Source organism: Pongo pygmaeus, chromosome 20 (assembly GCF_028885625.2).
Source record: "Pongo pygmaeus isolate AG05252 chromosome 20, NHGRI_mPonPyg2-v2.0_pri, whole genome shotgun sequence".
Classification (NCBI taxonomy): Eukaryota; Metazoa; Chordata; class Mammalia; order Primates; family Hominidae; genus Pongo; species Pongo pygmaeus.
In genome coordinates, this window is record NC_072393.2 from 9859291 (window position 1) to 9873692 (window position 14402).

Below are 14402 nucleotides of genomic sequence, written 5' to 3' on the forward strand. Positions count from 1 at the left end.
CTGGGTATGCTGCCAAGCAACTGGAGTGGCACTTGGGCTCTAATCCAATTGTCTATCCCTTTCACCCTGGCATTTCATCAGCCAAACAAAAACCAACTAACTCAGAAAAAAAGGAAATCCCCTCAAGGGTCCTTTGACCCCGATATCTACATAGATGCTATCGGGGTCCCCTGAGGGGTACCAAATGAATTCAAAGCTCAAAATCAAATAGCTGCTGGATTCAAGTCTGTCCTGTTCTTGTGGTCTACTATAAATAAAAATGTAGTCTGGATAAATTACATATAACCAACAACGATTTGTCAATTACACCAGGGATACCATTAAAGGAATAGCTGAACAATTGGGTTTCACCAGCCAAATGGCCTGGGAAAATAGAATAGCTCTTGACATGATATTAGCGGAGAAAGGTGAAGTACAATATTGTACCTTTATCCCCAATAATACAGCCCCTGATGGAACTATCGCTAAGGGTCTATCCAATCCCCAAGGACCCTGAACATAAATGTCTGGATCTAATGAACTAGCTGAAAATTCGGGAATAAATGACCCCTTTACAGGTGTAATGGAAAAAATCGTTTGGTAGATGGAAAGGACTAATGGCCTCTATTCTCACTTCCCTTGTGATCATAATAGGGGTGCTCATTCTCTTAGGGTGCTGTATTATACCCTGTGTCCATGGACTAGTTCAAAAGCTCATAGAAACAGCCCTTACTAAGACCTCCCACAACTCTTCCCCACCCTATTCAGATAAACGTTTATTTCTAAACAACCAAGAAGAGCAGCAAAGCCAGATCCTGTTAGAAGTATATGAAGAGGAAGGACTACAAAATCAAAAGGGGAAAATTATTAGACAAAATGAGTTGTTCTATAAAGGTCCAACTTCCTTGTCCTTTGTTCTGTAACCTTTGTTCTGTAAACTGCCCTTCCCACAGAAACTGTCCTTCCCGCCAACCAAAACTGCCCTTCACTACCACTGTAATCCATACCCCTACTCTATTTGAAACCGCCAATCAAAATCAGCTTCAATTGTGTGGTTCAACCACCAGCCAATAAGGAAAAAACATAGAAGTAGAAGATATGATGCATTAGGGTTAAAAGCCCCTTCCTTTCCCTGTCCAATGTGCTCTTGAGACTGCTACAGGCGCAAGCAGCCACCTTCTGCAGAAGTAATCCTTGCCTTGCTGAGAAACTTTTCTTTTGAGTGCTGGTCTCTCTCTGTGGCACCAAGAACTTATTTCTAACATGGAGTGATTTCCAAGATAGATGGTTAAATGAAAATAAAAACTGTTGCCAGGCATGGTAGCTCATGCCTGTAATCCCAGCACTTTGAGAGGCCGAGGTTGTTGGATCATTTGAGGTCAGGAGTTTGAGACCAGCCTGGCCAACATGGTGAAACCCTGTCTCTTTTAATATACAAAAAATTAGCCAGGCGTGGTTGTGGGCACCTGTAATCCCAGCTACTTGGGAAGCTGAGGCAGAAGAATTGCTTAAACCCAGGAAGCAGAGGTTGCAGTAAGCCGAGATCATGGCACTGCACTCCAGCCTGGGTGATAGAGTGAGACTCAGTTTCAAAAACAATAACAATAATAATAATAATAATAATAATAAAATGAAAATAAAGGCTGGGTGCAGTGGCTCACCTCTGTAATCCCAGCACTTTGGGAGGCTGAGGCAGGTGGATCACAAGGTCAGGAGTTCAAAGCCAGCCTGGCCAAGATGGTGAAACCCCTTCTCTACTAAAAATACAAAAATTAGCTGGGCACAGTGGCAGGCGCCTATAATCCCAGCTACTCGAGAGGCTGAGGCAGGATAATTGCTTAAACCTGGGTGGCAGAGGTTGCAATGAGCCAAGATCATGCCACTGCACTCCAGCCCGGGTGACAGAGTGAGACTCCATCTCAAAAAAATAAAAAGAAAAAGAAAATACATAATTATCTGTTTATTCTGAGTATAGGGAAACACTGACAGGATTATTCTGAAAATAATAAGATTCAGAATCTATTGGGGATGGATGTGAACAGCTAGAACAGAATGGTGGGGTAAGAACAAGATGGAGGCTGGGCGTGGTGGCTCATGCCTGTAATCCCAGCACTTTGAGAGGCTAAAGTGGGTGGATCATGAAATCAAGAGATCAAGACCATCCTGGCCAACATGGTGAAACCCTGTCTCTACTAAAAATACAAATATTAGCCAGGTGTGGTAGTGCATGCCTGTAGTCCCAGCTACTCAGGAGGCTGAGGCAGGAGAATCACTTGAACCCAGAAGGTGAAGGTTGCAGTGAGCTGAGATTGTGCCATTGCACTCCAGCCTGGGCAACAGAGCAAGACTCTGTCTCAAAACAAAAACAAGATGTAGAGGATAGGGAAAGGGAAACCTCTCAGCTCTCTGAGCATAACATTCCATTAGTTCTTATTATGCATGTCCAAGTAAAGAGACCACTAAGCAGGCTTTGTGTGAGCAACAATGGCTGTGTATTACATCCGGGTGTGGATGGGCTGAGTCTGACAAAACAGTCAGCAAAGGATGGTGGGATTATTATTAGTTCTTATAGGTTTGGGATAGGCAGTGGAATTAGGAGCAATTTTTTTTGCAGGCAGGGGGTGGATGTTACAAAGTACATTCTCAAGGGTGGGGAAAATGTTACAAAGTACATTGACAAGGGTGGGGAGGGTGTATTGTCACAAGGGTGGGGTACATTCACAAGGGTGGGGAGGATGTATCCTACAAAGTACATTCAGAAGGGCGGGGGAATATCACAAAGCACTTTATCACAAGGGCAGGGGGATTTCACGATGGCTTGACCATGATGTGGCCAGCTTAGAGGACCTTACATTCCTGCCTTTTTATGTTAATAATGCAGGTGGGCTGCAGTTGGGGTACTATGGATGACTAAGTAAGGTCCAGTCCATTGAGGTTGTAGAGTTTGAGGGGTCAAATTCTTAACAAGAACTGATCGTCCAGCTAGGGTGTCTTCATATGGCTGGGAATCTGGAGTAGGCAAGAGAAGATTAGCAGCCTGGTGAGTTTCCTGTCTAGCCTGCTGGAGGACTGGAAGATAGTCGCCTAGAGGGCTGGCGTCTGGCAAGAGGTTGGGGTCTAACAAGAAGGTATGTCCATATAAAACTTCAAATGGACTATACCCTGTAGCCTCTCGAGGACAGGATCTAATTCTAAAGAGGGCAAACGGTGACAGTACTGTCCAGTCTTTTTTAAGTTGGAGGCTGAGCTTGGTGAGGTGTGTTTTTAACAGACCATTAGTTCTTTCTACCTTTCCCAAAGATTGAGGATGGTAAGGGGAATGAAGGTTCCACTGGATGCCGAGGGCCTGGGAGACTGCTTGAGTGATCTGACTAATGAAGGCCGGTCCATTATTGGACTCTATAGAGGTGGGAAGGCCAAACCGAGGAATTATGTCTGACAGAAGGGAAGAAATGACCATGGTGGCCTTCTCAGACCCTGTGGGAAAGGCCTGTATGTATCCAGTGAATGTATCTACCCAGACAAAAAGGTATCTTAGTTTTTTGACTCAGGGCATATGAGTAAAGTCAATCTGCCAGTCTTGGGTAGGGGCAAATCATTGAGCTTGATGTATAGGAAAGAGAGGAGGCCTGAGATATACCTGAGGGGTGGTAGAGTAGCAGGTGGAACACCAAGAAGTAATTTCCTTGAGAATGGATTTCCATGATGGAAAACAAATGAGAGGTTTTAAGAGGTGGGCCATTGGCTTGTAACCAACATGAAAGAGGTTATGAAAGGGCGATAAGATAGAATGAGCCTGTGAGGCAGGAAGGAGGAATTTTCCTTGATTCAAGAACCATTTGCCTTGAGTAGGAAGGGATTGCTAGGTAATAGTTTCAGTGGGAGTATAGGTGGGAGTGATAGATGAGAAGGAAAAAAATGACTGTGAGGGAGAGATGTGGGAATACTAGCTGCTTCTTTTGCTGCATTATCAGCATAAGCGTTGCCTTGAGCAGTGGGATATGGTGACCTCTGAGGCCCCTTGCAGTGAATGACTCTGGCTTCCTTGGGCAGTAGAGCAGCCTTAAGGAGGATTTTTATTAAGGAAGCGTTGATGATGGAGGACCCTTGTGTCATAAGAAAACCTCTTTCTGCCCATATAACAGCATGGTGATGTAGGATGTGGAAGGCATACTTGGAATCAGTGTAGATATTGACACATAGCCCCTTTACAAGGGTGAGAGCCCCAGTTGAAACAATGAGTTCGGCTTGTTGAGAGGTAGTGGAAGGGTGCAGGGCAGTAGCTTCAATGACTGATGTGGAAGGCAATACAGCATACACCCTTGATGGTGACTGACCATCAGATATTGATGAACTATCATCAATAAACCGAGTGTGGACTGGATTAGCAACAGAAGAGGGAAATATGGAGAAATGTGGAGGATGCCATATGGATTGGAGAGATACAGTCATGAGGTTCAGGTTTGGTGCTAGGTATAAGGTGAGAGGCCGAGTTGAAGTCTGTGCCAGGAACAATGGTAATTGTGGGAGTTTCAATGAATAGTGAGTACAGTTGGAGGAGTCTGGGGGCAGAAAGTATGTGCACCAAGAGTGAGGAGGAAAATAGATTTTGAAAATTATGAGAACTGTAGAGTAAGTGGGGCATGGTTTGTGATCTTGAGGGCCTCTGAAAGTATTGAAGTGGTGGCTGCCAGCGCACATAGACATGAAGACCAGCCTAGAACTGTGAAGTTAAGTTGTTTGGATACGAAGGCTACAGGTTGTGGGTCTGGTTCCTCTGTAAGAACTGCGACCACACAGCCTTGTATTTCAGCCACATATAAGGAGAAGTATTGGGACGAGTTAGGGAGTGCTAATGTAGGAACTATTTCTAGGGCTGTCTTTAAGGAATGAAAAGAAGAGTGGGAAAAGGACTTAGGTTCTATGGGGTTAGTCGGGTTTCCCTCTGTGAGTTTATATAGGGGTTTAGTTAGGATGGCAAAACCTGGTATCCAAAGGCAAAAGTATCCAACCATGCCTAGGAAGGAAAGGAGTTGTTGCTTTGTAGAAGGGGTTGGGGTTTCAGAGATTAGCTGGACACAGTTAGCAGGGAGAACAAGTGGGTTTTGATGACAGACTATGCCAAGATAGGTAATGGATGGGGAAGAAATTTTGGCTTTAGAGGGGGATATGTGATTCCCCTTTGAGAATAGATGTTGAAGGAGCAGGAGGGTATCCTGTGGGAAGATTCATAAGAGGGGATGCAGAGAGGAAGGTCATCCACATATTGAATAAGGTGAGAAACAGATGGACGGAAAGAAAGTAAATCATGAGAAAGAGCTTGACTAAAGTAATGGGGGTTGTCTCTGAAGCCTTGTGGCAGTACAGTCCAGGAAAGTTGCTCAGATTGGTGGGTGACAGGATCAGTCCATGTGAAAGCAAAAAGAGGACGGGATGAGGGGTGGAAAGGAATAGTGAAGAACACATCTTTGAGGTTGAGGACAGAATAATGAGTTGTTGAGGGAGGTATTGAGGATAGGAGAGTATATGGGTTTGGCACCACAGGATGGATAGGTTAGACAATTTGGTTAATAAAGCAAAGATCCTGAACCAACCTGTAAGATTTGTCCAGTTTCTGGACAGGTAGGATAGGGGAGCTGTAAGAATTTGTAGGCTTTAAAAGGCCATGCTGTAACAGGCGAGTGATAGCAGGCTTTAGTACTTTTAAAGCCTGTTGTGGGAGGGAGTACTGGTGTTGAGTGGGGTAAGGGTGATTAGGTTTTAATGGGATGGTAAGGGGTGCCTGATTGGTCACCAAGGAGGGCATAGTGGTATCCCATACCTGTGGATTAAGGTAGGGAGACACGAGAAGAGGATGGAAAAGAGGCCTTGAATCAGGCATAAGGACAGCAATGAGGTGTGGCTGTAGTCCAGGAATAGTCAGGGAAGCAGATAATTTAGTTAAAATGTCTCAGCCTAATAAGGGAACTGGGCAGGTATGGATAACTAAAAAAGAGTGCATAAAAGAATATTGTCCAAGTTGGCACCAGAGTTGGGGAGTTTTAAGGGGTCTACAAGCCTAGCCATCAATACCCACAACAGTTACAGGGGCAAGGGAAACAGGCCCCTGAGAAGAAGGTAAAGTGGAGTGGGTATCCCCCATATTGATTAAACAGGGGATGGACTTACCCTCCACTGTAAGAGTTACCCAAAGCTCGGCGTCCATCATGGTCCAGGGGGCTTCTGAGATGATCGGGCATCATCAGTCTTCAGCCGTTAAGCCAAGGAGATCTGGGAAGGAGTCAGCCAAGGAACATTGGGTTTGAGCTCCAGGAGCTTTAGGAGTGGCGGTGATGTGAGTCAGAGAGTCAGACTTCCAGTAGGGGCCCACACCAACAGGGCACAGCTTATGAAGAATCCCAAGATATGTTGCCACTTGGCGACTTTTTCTTGGTTACTGAACACCTTGAAGGTGAGGTTGATTAAATCCTGTTGTGGGGCTTGAGGGCTGGAATCCAATTTTTGGAGTTCTTTTTCTAATGTTAGGAGTGGATTGGGTGATAAAATGCATATTAAGGATAAGGGGGCCTTCTAGCCCCCATGGGTCTAGGGCTGTAAAGCATCTAAAGGTAGCTGCTAATTGGGCCATAAACTGGGCTGGGTTTTCATCTTTACATTGGGTAGTTTTCTTTAGCTTGTCCTAATTAACAGCGCTGTATGCTGCCTTTTTGAGCCCATCAACTAGGCAGTAGACCATGTAATCTTGCCTAGCTATACCTGGGGATTCCATCTGGTATTGCCAATGGAGATCCTCTCAGGGAACTGCCCTGGTGCCCTCTTGGAGGCCTGGCTCATGAAGGTGGCAGGTGTCTGTGTAGGACTGGGCTAGAAAATAAACTCTTTCTCGTTCATTTGGGGAGAGGGTACAGGTCAGGATGACATTTAAGTCACTCCAGGTTAAATTGTAGGACTGAGTTAGATATTGGAATTCCTGTATATATTTAGTGGGGTCTGATGAGAAAGAGTCTAAATGCTGGCTCATTTGGGAAAGGTCTGATAGAGAAAAAGGCACATGTACCCTGACTATGCCTTCAGCTCCAGCCACCTCTCTAAGAGGAAATCTTGGGGCACGTTGGGGAGAGCTAGTCACAGAACAAAACTATAAGCCAGACTGGGTGTGAGGAGGGGAGGTAATAGAAGCATTATAGGGTGGGGTAGCAGAGGCTGTGGAAGAATTGGGACCCAATTCAGCCTGGCAAGGAGCAGCTGGGGGAGGAGGAGAGAGGTCACAGGGGTCAGTGGAAAAGGAAGATTCAGAGGACTCTGAGCTTGGGGTGGAGACCAAAGGAGCAGATGGGAGAGAAAGAAGGAAAATCTGGGACAAGTCGCATCGGGAGCAGAAACTAGGGTGGGAGTGAAGTGTAAAAAATGCCTGGATATCAGGCATCTCAACCTTTTGCCCAATTTTCAACAAAAATTATCAAGGTCTTGTAGGATAGACAAATCGAAAGTGCCATTCTCTGGCCACTTGGAAAAATTGTCGAGTTTGTACTGGGGCCAAGTGGTATTACAGAAGAAAATAAGATGTTTAGGTTTTATGTCAGGTGTTAGTCAAAGGGGTTTTAGGTTTCTAAGAACACAGGCTAAGGGGGAAGAGGGAGGAATGGAATGCAGAAGGTTGCCCTTAGTGGAGAAGGTAAGTTTAAAGAGGAAAGTAGACACATGCAGAAATGGAGGTGGGCAGCTACCAGTCTTCCAGTAGGCATCCCTGACTGAGTCTTGGGCTTTAATGTGGGTGAGCAGCCAAAACAAGCATCCCTGCAATTGACCTGCCATCAAGGGAATGTGGGTGAATGATCAAGGCAGGCATCCCCGTGGTGATCAAACACCAAGGGAAGACGGTCTTCCCAAGTCCATGACCAACATCCGAGTCTTTGGATGCACGGATAAAGTGTGTCTCCTTTTTGTCTCTACCAGGAAGGGAGAGAAACTGAAATTGAAAGAAGAGAGATTGAAGGGAGGTGAGAGAGGTTACATAGAGAGCAAAAATCCACTTACCCAAGTGCAAAAAACCACTTACTGATTTGAAATTAGTGAGACGATCCTTCTGCTGGCTGGTCTGATGACCCAAGGTCATAGGTGGATCTCCTCATGGAGGGAGTATAACGACAGGGGATGGGTCTCCTGAGGAGTTCCACTGTCCCAGGTTTCAGCACAAAATGTTACATGCGTCTGAGTAAAGAGAGCACCTAGCAGGCTTTGTGTGAGCAACCATGGCAGTATATTACATCCGGATGCAGATGGGCTGGGTCCAACAAAACAGTCAGCAAAGGGTGGTGGGATTATCATTAGTTCTCATAGGTCTGGGATAAGTGGTGGAGTTAGGAGCAATTTTTTTTGCAGGCAGTGGGGTGGATGTTACAAAGTACATTCTCAATGGTGGGGAGGATATTACAAAGTACATTTACAAGGGCGGGGAGGGTGTACTGTCACAAGGGCCAAGGGCAGGGTACATTCACTAGGTGTGGGGAGGATGTATCTTATAAAGTACTTTCACAAGGGTGGGGGAATATCACAAAGTATATTATCACAAGGGCGGGGGGATGTTGCGATGGCTTGACCATGGTATGGCCAGCTCAGAGTACCTTACAGTTCTGATGTTTAAAATCATCTTTTTTTTCTTTAAAAAAAAAAAGAAAAAAAAAAGCAGGATTCCACTTTGTCACACAGGCTGCAGTGTAGTGGCATTTTCATGGCTCACTGCAGCCTTTACTTCCTGGGCTCAAGCAATCCTTTGCCTGAGTACCGGGGACTACATATGCGCACCACCACATCCAGCTAATTTTTAAAAATATATTTTGTAGAGAAAAGACTTCTCTATGTTGCCCAGGCTGCTCTCAAACTCCTGGGCTCAAGTGATCGTCCCTCCTTGGCCTCCCACATTGTTGGCATTACAACTGCGAGCCACTCTGCTTGGCCCTTTATTCTTTTACATATTTAATTTTTTTAAAAATCAACAAAGATAGAGGGAAAATCCAAAATGGAATATGAACAGGAACAATCAATCTGAACTTTGTATCAAATGGGTAATAAGACTATGTAACAGGAACAACACAACAACAGTTGCTGCCTAGACATTAGAAATAGAGGCCAGGCACAGTGGCTCACCCCTGTCATCCTAGCATTTTGGGAGGCTGATGCAGAAGGATAACTTGAACAGGATTTCAAGACCAGCCTGGGCAATATAGTGAGACACTGTCTTGACAAAAAAAAGAAAAATTAAAAAATAAAAAAAATTAGCTGGGCATGGTGATACATGCCTGCATTCCCAGCTACTCAGAAGGCTGAGGTGAGAGGATTGCTTGAGCCCAGGAGGTTGAGGCTGCAGTGAGCTATGATTGCACCACTGCACTCCAGCCTGGGTGACATGGCAAGACACCATCTCTGAAAAAAAAAAACAACAAAAAAAACCACCACCGGCCACTGTGGCTCATTCCTGTAATCCCAGCACTTTGGGAGGTTGAATCAGGCTGAGTCAGGGGGGTCTCAGGAGTTCAAGACCAGCCTGGCCAACATGGCAAAACCCCGTCTGTACTGAAAAATTAGCTGGGTGTGGTGGTACACACCTGTAATCCCAGCTACTTGGGAGGCTGAGGCAGGAGAATCACTTGAACCCAGGAATTGGAGGTTGCAGTGAGCCAAGATCATGCCACTGCACTCCAGCCTGGGTGACAGAGCGAGACTCTGTCATTCATAAATAAGTTTAGAAAAAAAAAAAATGTGTCTGAAGGGGTCTTGAGCATCCCTGTGGGCAAATTCCAGGCATCATCCATAATGGTGAATGCACAAATACAAAGATACAAATGAGCCAGAGCCAACCTTACATTCTTGCAGTAAATGCCACTGGGTTTACTATTTTCTTATCATGGGGTTGGAATTTATTTGCTAATTCCTTCCTTCCTTCTTTCCTTTTTTTTTTTTTTTTTTTTTAATGGAGTCTTGCTCTGTGGCCCAGGCTGGAATGCAGTGGCATGATCTTGGCTCACTGCATTTTTTAATTTTTAAGTTTTTTTGTAGAGAGGGGGGCTTGCTATGTTGTCCAGGCAGGTCTTGAACTCCTGAGCTCAAGTAATCCTTTTGCCTCCTTTCAAAGTGTTGAGACTCCAGGCATAAGCCACTTTGCCCAGTTGCTACTATTATACTTAGCACATTTTTTTGTTTGTTTTTTGGGAGTCTTACTCTGTCTCCCAGGCTGGAGTGCAGTGGTGTGATCTCAGTTCACTGTAACCTCCTGCCTCAGCCTCCCGAGTAGCTAGGAATGCGTGCACATGCCATCACACCCAGCTACATTTTTTTAGTTTTAGGAGATACAAGGTTTCACCGTCTTAGCCAGGATGATCTCGATCTGACCTCGTGATCCACCTGCCTTGGCCTCCCAAAGTGCTGGGATTACAGGCACATGAGCCACCGTGCCTGGCTTACTTAGTGCATTTGTACCAATATTCATTACCAATATAATTCTGTAGTTTTTAATGACTGTACTGTTTTTATCAGTGATAAAAATGATATATATATATCTCTTCTACTGGCATCATAAAAAGATTTAGCAAGATTTGCTTCATTGTTAATACTCTGAAAGGATTTATGGAGAATTAGGACCAACTGGACCTTGAAAATTTCATGTAATGTAAGGATGTCTGGCTGGACATGGTGGCTCATGCTTGTAATCCCAGCACTTTGGGAGGCCCAGAAGAGAGGATCACTTTAGCTCAGAAGTTTGAGAACAGCCTGGGCAATGGATTGAGATACCTTCTCTACCAAAATAAAAAAGTCTGAGCTTAGGTGCTGTGTTCCTTGTTGTTGTTACAGTGTGAGCCACCGTGCCCGGCCAAGACTGGGTAATTTATGAAGAAAAAGAGGTTTAATGGACTCACAGTTCCACATCGCTGGGGAGGCCTCAAAATCATGACAGAAGGTGAAGGAGAAGCAAAGGCACATCTTACATGGCAGAAGGCAAGAGAGCCTGTCCAGGGGAACAGCTGCTTGTAAAACTGACAGTCCTCATGAGACTCAATCACTGTCATAAAAACAGCACACACCTATTATCCCAGCTACTTGGCTGACTGAGGCATGACAATTACTTGAACAGCACGGGAAAACCCACCCCCATGATTCTATTACCTCCCACCTGGTCTCTCCCTTGACACCGTGGGGATTACGGGAGCTACAATTCAATTCAAGATGATATTTGGGTGGGGACACAGCCAAACCATATCACCTGGCAACTTGCTTGCAGCTCATAACATCAACTATTTCTTTGGGCCTTCAGTCCTGCTGACTTCAGGCCTGCTGAGTCCCTAAGCAGAGGAATATGAATTCAAATCTTGATTTTCTCATCGCAGCCCATAGTGGGAGATGCCCAGTACCTCTGTGAACACTGACAGAATTTTTTTTTTTTTTTTTTTGAGACAGAGTCTCACTCTGTCACCAGGCTGGAGTACCATGGCGCAATATGAGCTCACTGTAACCTCCACCTCCCAGGTTCAGGTGATTATCCTATCTCAGCCCCCAAGTAGCTGGGACTGCAGGTGAGTGCCACCACACCCAGCTAATTTTTGTATTTTTGGTAGAGATGGGGGTTCACCATGTTGCCCAAAATTGTCTCAATCTCTTGGCCTCATGATCCGACCACCTCAGCCTACCAAAGTGCTGGGTTTAAAGGTGTGAACCACCGTGCCTGGCCCAGAATTCTTTACTGCTAACACGAGTGGGCCTGGTTCTGGAGGATTTCCCAATGGGTCCTGAAGAACCACAGTTTATTGGCTTGTGGGCAAAGGGGTATGTGTATCAGTTGGCCTTTACTGTGTAATAAACAGCCACAAAAATTACTAGCTGAAAACAGCAGCTACTTAATTAGCAGAAGCCTCTTGAGGATGGACTTGCAAACCGAAGTTGTGCTGGTTTGTACTGGTCAAAGCAAGGACTGGCTCACATAAAAAGGAAAGGAGAGAGATTTCACCTTCAGATAGTAATCTCAAGACATCTGTAATCACCACAGGGTGTCACTGGGCCTCTTTGTCAAGGAGCCTATTCTTTCTGCCACCAGATCTAATAGCTTGTGTGACAATGCACTTCCTTCTGGGTCTCTCTCCAAGTGTAGTAAGTGTATATGGGAATCACTTTATTCAAACAGCCTAGTGCACTTAGTTAGAAAGAAAACGTATTAACAAAGACTTACATTTAAAATTGTTATTTATGGTAACAACGAAAAGTAACATACAAATTTCAAACATCAAGAATAAAATAAATTAAAGTATGATCAATACAGATCAATACAAAGAGGGGAACACAATGAAACAAACAGAAAAAAATAAGATGCTAGAAATTAATCCAAATTATTACTAATTAAATTATATGTAAGGCACTAAATGTGCAACATAAAAGGATTGTTAATTGGTATTATTCAAGTATTCTTTTTTCTTTTTTTTTTATTTTTTTGTGACACAGAGTTTCACTCTTGTTGCCCAGGCTGCAGTGCAATGGCACAATCTCGGCTCACTGCAACCTCTGCCTCCCAGGTTCAAATGATTCTCCTGCCTCAGCCTCCCAAGTAGCTGGCATTACAGGCATGCACCACTAGGCACGGCTAATTTTGTATTTTTAGTAGAGATGGGGTTTGTCAGTATTGGTCAGGCTGGTCTTGAACTCCTGACCTCAGGTGATCCACCAGCCTTGGCCTCCCAAACTGCTGTGATTACAGGCGTCAGCCACTACACCCAGCGGTACACAGATTTTTTAAAACTCCAGCTAAAGTATGTATAAAAAGACACATTTTTTAAAAAAGCATACAGAAAGACTAAGTAGAGAAAAATCAAGCTGATATATAAATATCTAACAGAATTAGTGGAAAAGAAAACATGCGAGAAATAGTGTAGATTTTTCAAGCCAAATATTATCTGAAAGAATTCATAAACCTGGGTACTCTCTACCAAGATTAACACAAGGGAAAGAATGCACAATTAATAAGTCATTCCAGAATGCAAAAGGAGACTGAAGTTATACAACCAGCAAAAATGAAAAATATAAAAAGTATAAATTTTTGCTACACATTTGAAAATAAAAACATGCCTAGAAGAATATTCTCAAAATGCTTATGCAAGCCTTAGTTGTCTTTTTTTTTCTTTTTTATGAGATGAGTTTTGCTCTTGTCACCCAGGCTGGAGTGCAGTGGCATGAACTCAACTCACTGCAACCTTTGCCTCCCAGATTCAAGCGATTCTCCTGCCTCAGCCTCCCAAGCGGCTGGGATTACAGGCGCCCACCAACTCACCTGGCTAATTTTATTTTATTTTTTGAATTTTTTTGTAGAGACAAAGTTTCACCGCGTTGGCCAGGCTGGTCTTGAACTCCTGACCTCAGGTGATCCCCCTGCCTCGACCTCCCAAAATGCTGTGATTTAAGGCTTGAAGCACTGTGCCCAACCTAGTTGTCTTTTTTTTTTTTTTTTGAGACGAATTCTCACTCTGTTGCCAGGCTGGAGTGCAGTGGTGCGATCTAGGCTCATTGAAACCTCCACTTCAGGGGTTCAAGAGATTCTCCTGCCTCAGCTTCCTGAGTAGCTGGGATTACAGGGACACACCACCATGCCCAGCTAATTTTTGTATTTTTAGTAAAGACGGGGTTTCAACATGTTGGCCAGGATGGTCTTGATCTCTTGACCTCGTGATCTGCCTGCCTCAGCCTCCCAAAGTGGTAGGATTACAGGCATGAGCCACCACACCCAGTCTGATAACTGTTTTTTGTTTGTTTGTTTTTTGAGATATGGGGTCTATGTTGCGCAGACTGATCTTTAACTCCTGGCCTCAAGGAATCCTTCTGACTGAGCTTCCCAATGTGCTGGGATTAAAAGTGTGAGCCACTATGACCAGCCAGAAGAGATAATTTTAACTTTTTAAAATATTTTGTAGTATTGGCCGGGCACGGTGGCTCGCGCCTGTAATCCCAGTACTTTGGGAGAATGAGGCATGCGGATCTCCTGAGGTCAGGAGTTTGAGACCAGCCTGGCCAACTTGACGAAAACGTCTCTACTAAAAATACAAAAATCAGCCAGGCAAGGTGGAGGCTGCCTGTAATCCCAGCTACTTGGGAGGCTGAGGCAGGAGAACCACTGGAACCCAGGAGGTGGAATTTGCAGTAAGTTGAGATCACACCATTGGACTCCAGCCTGGGCAATGAGTGAAACACCGACTCAAAAACAAAGAAACAAACCAAAAATACGAAAATACCTTGTAGTATTTTAAAATAGAGATGTTGTCTCACTATGTTGCCCAGGCTGGTTTGAACTCCTTGGCTCAAGGGATGCTTTTGCCTCAGCCTCCAAAAGTGCTGGGATTACAGGCCTGAGCCACTATTCCCAGTCTAGATGACTCTTATAGATTAAGAAT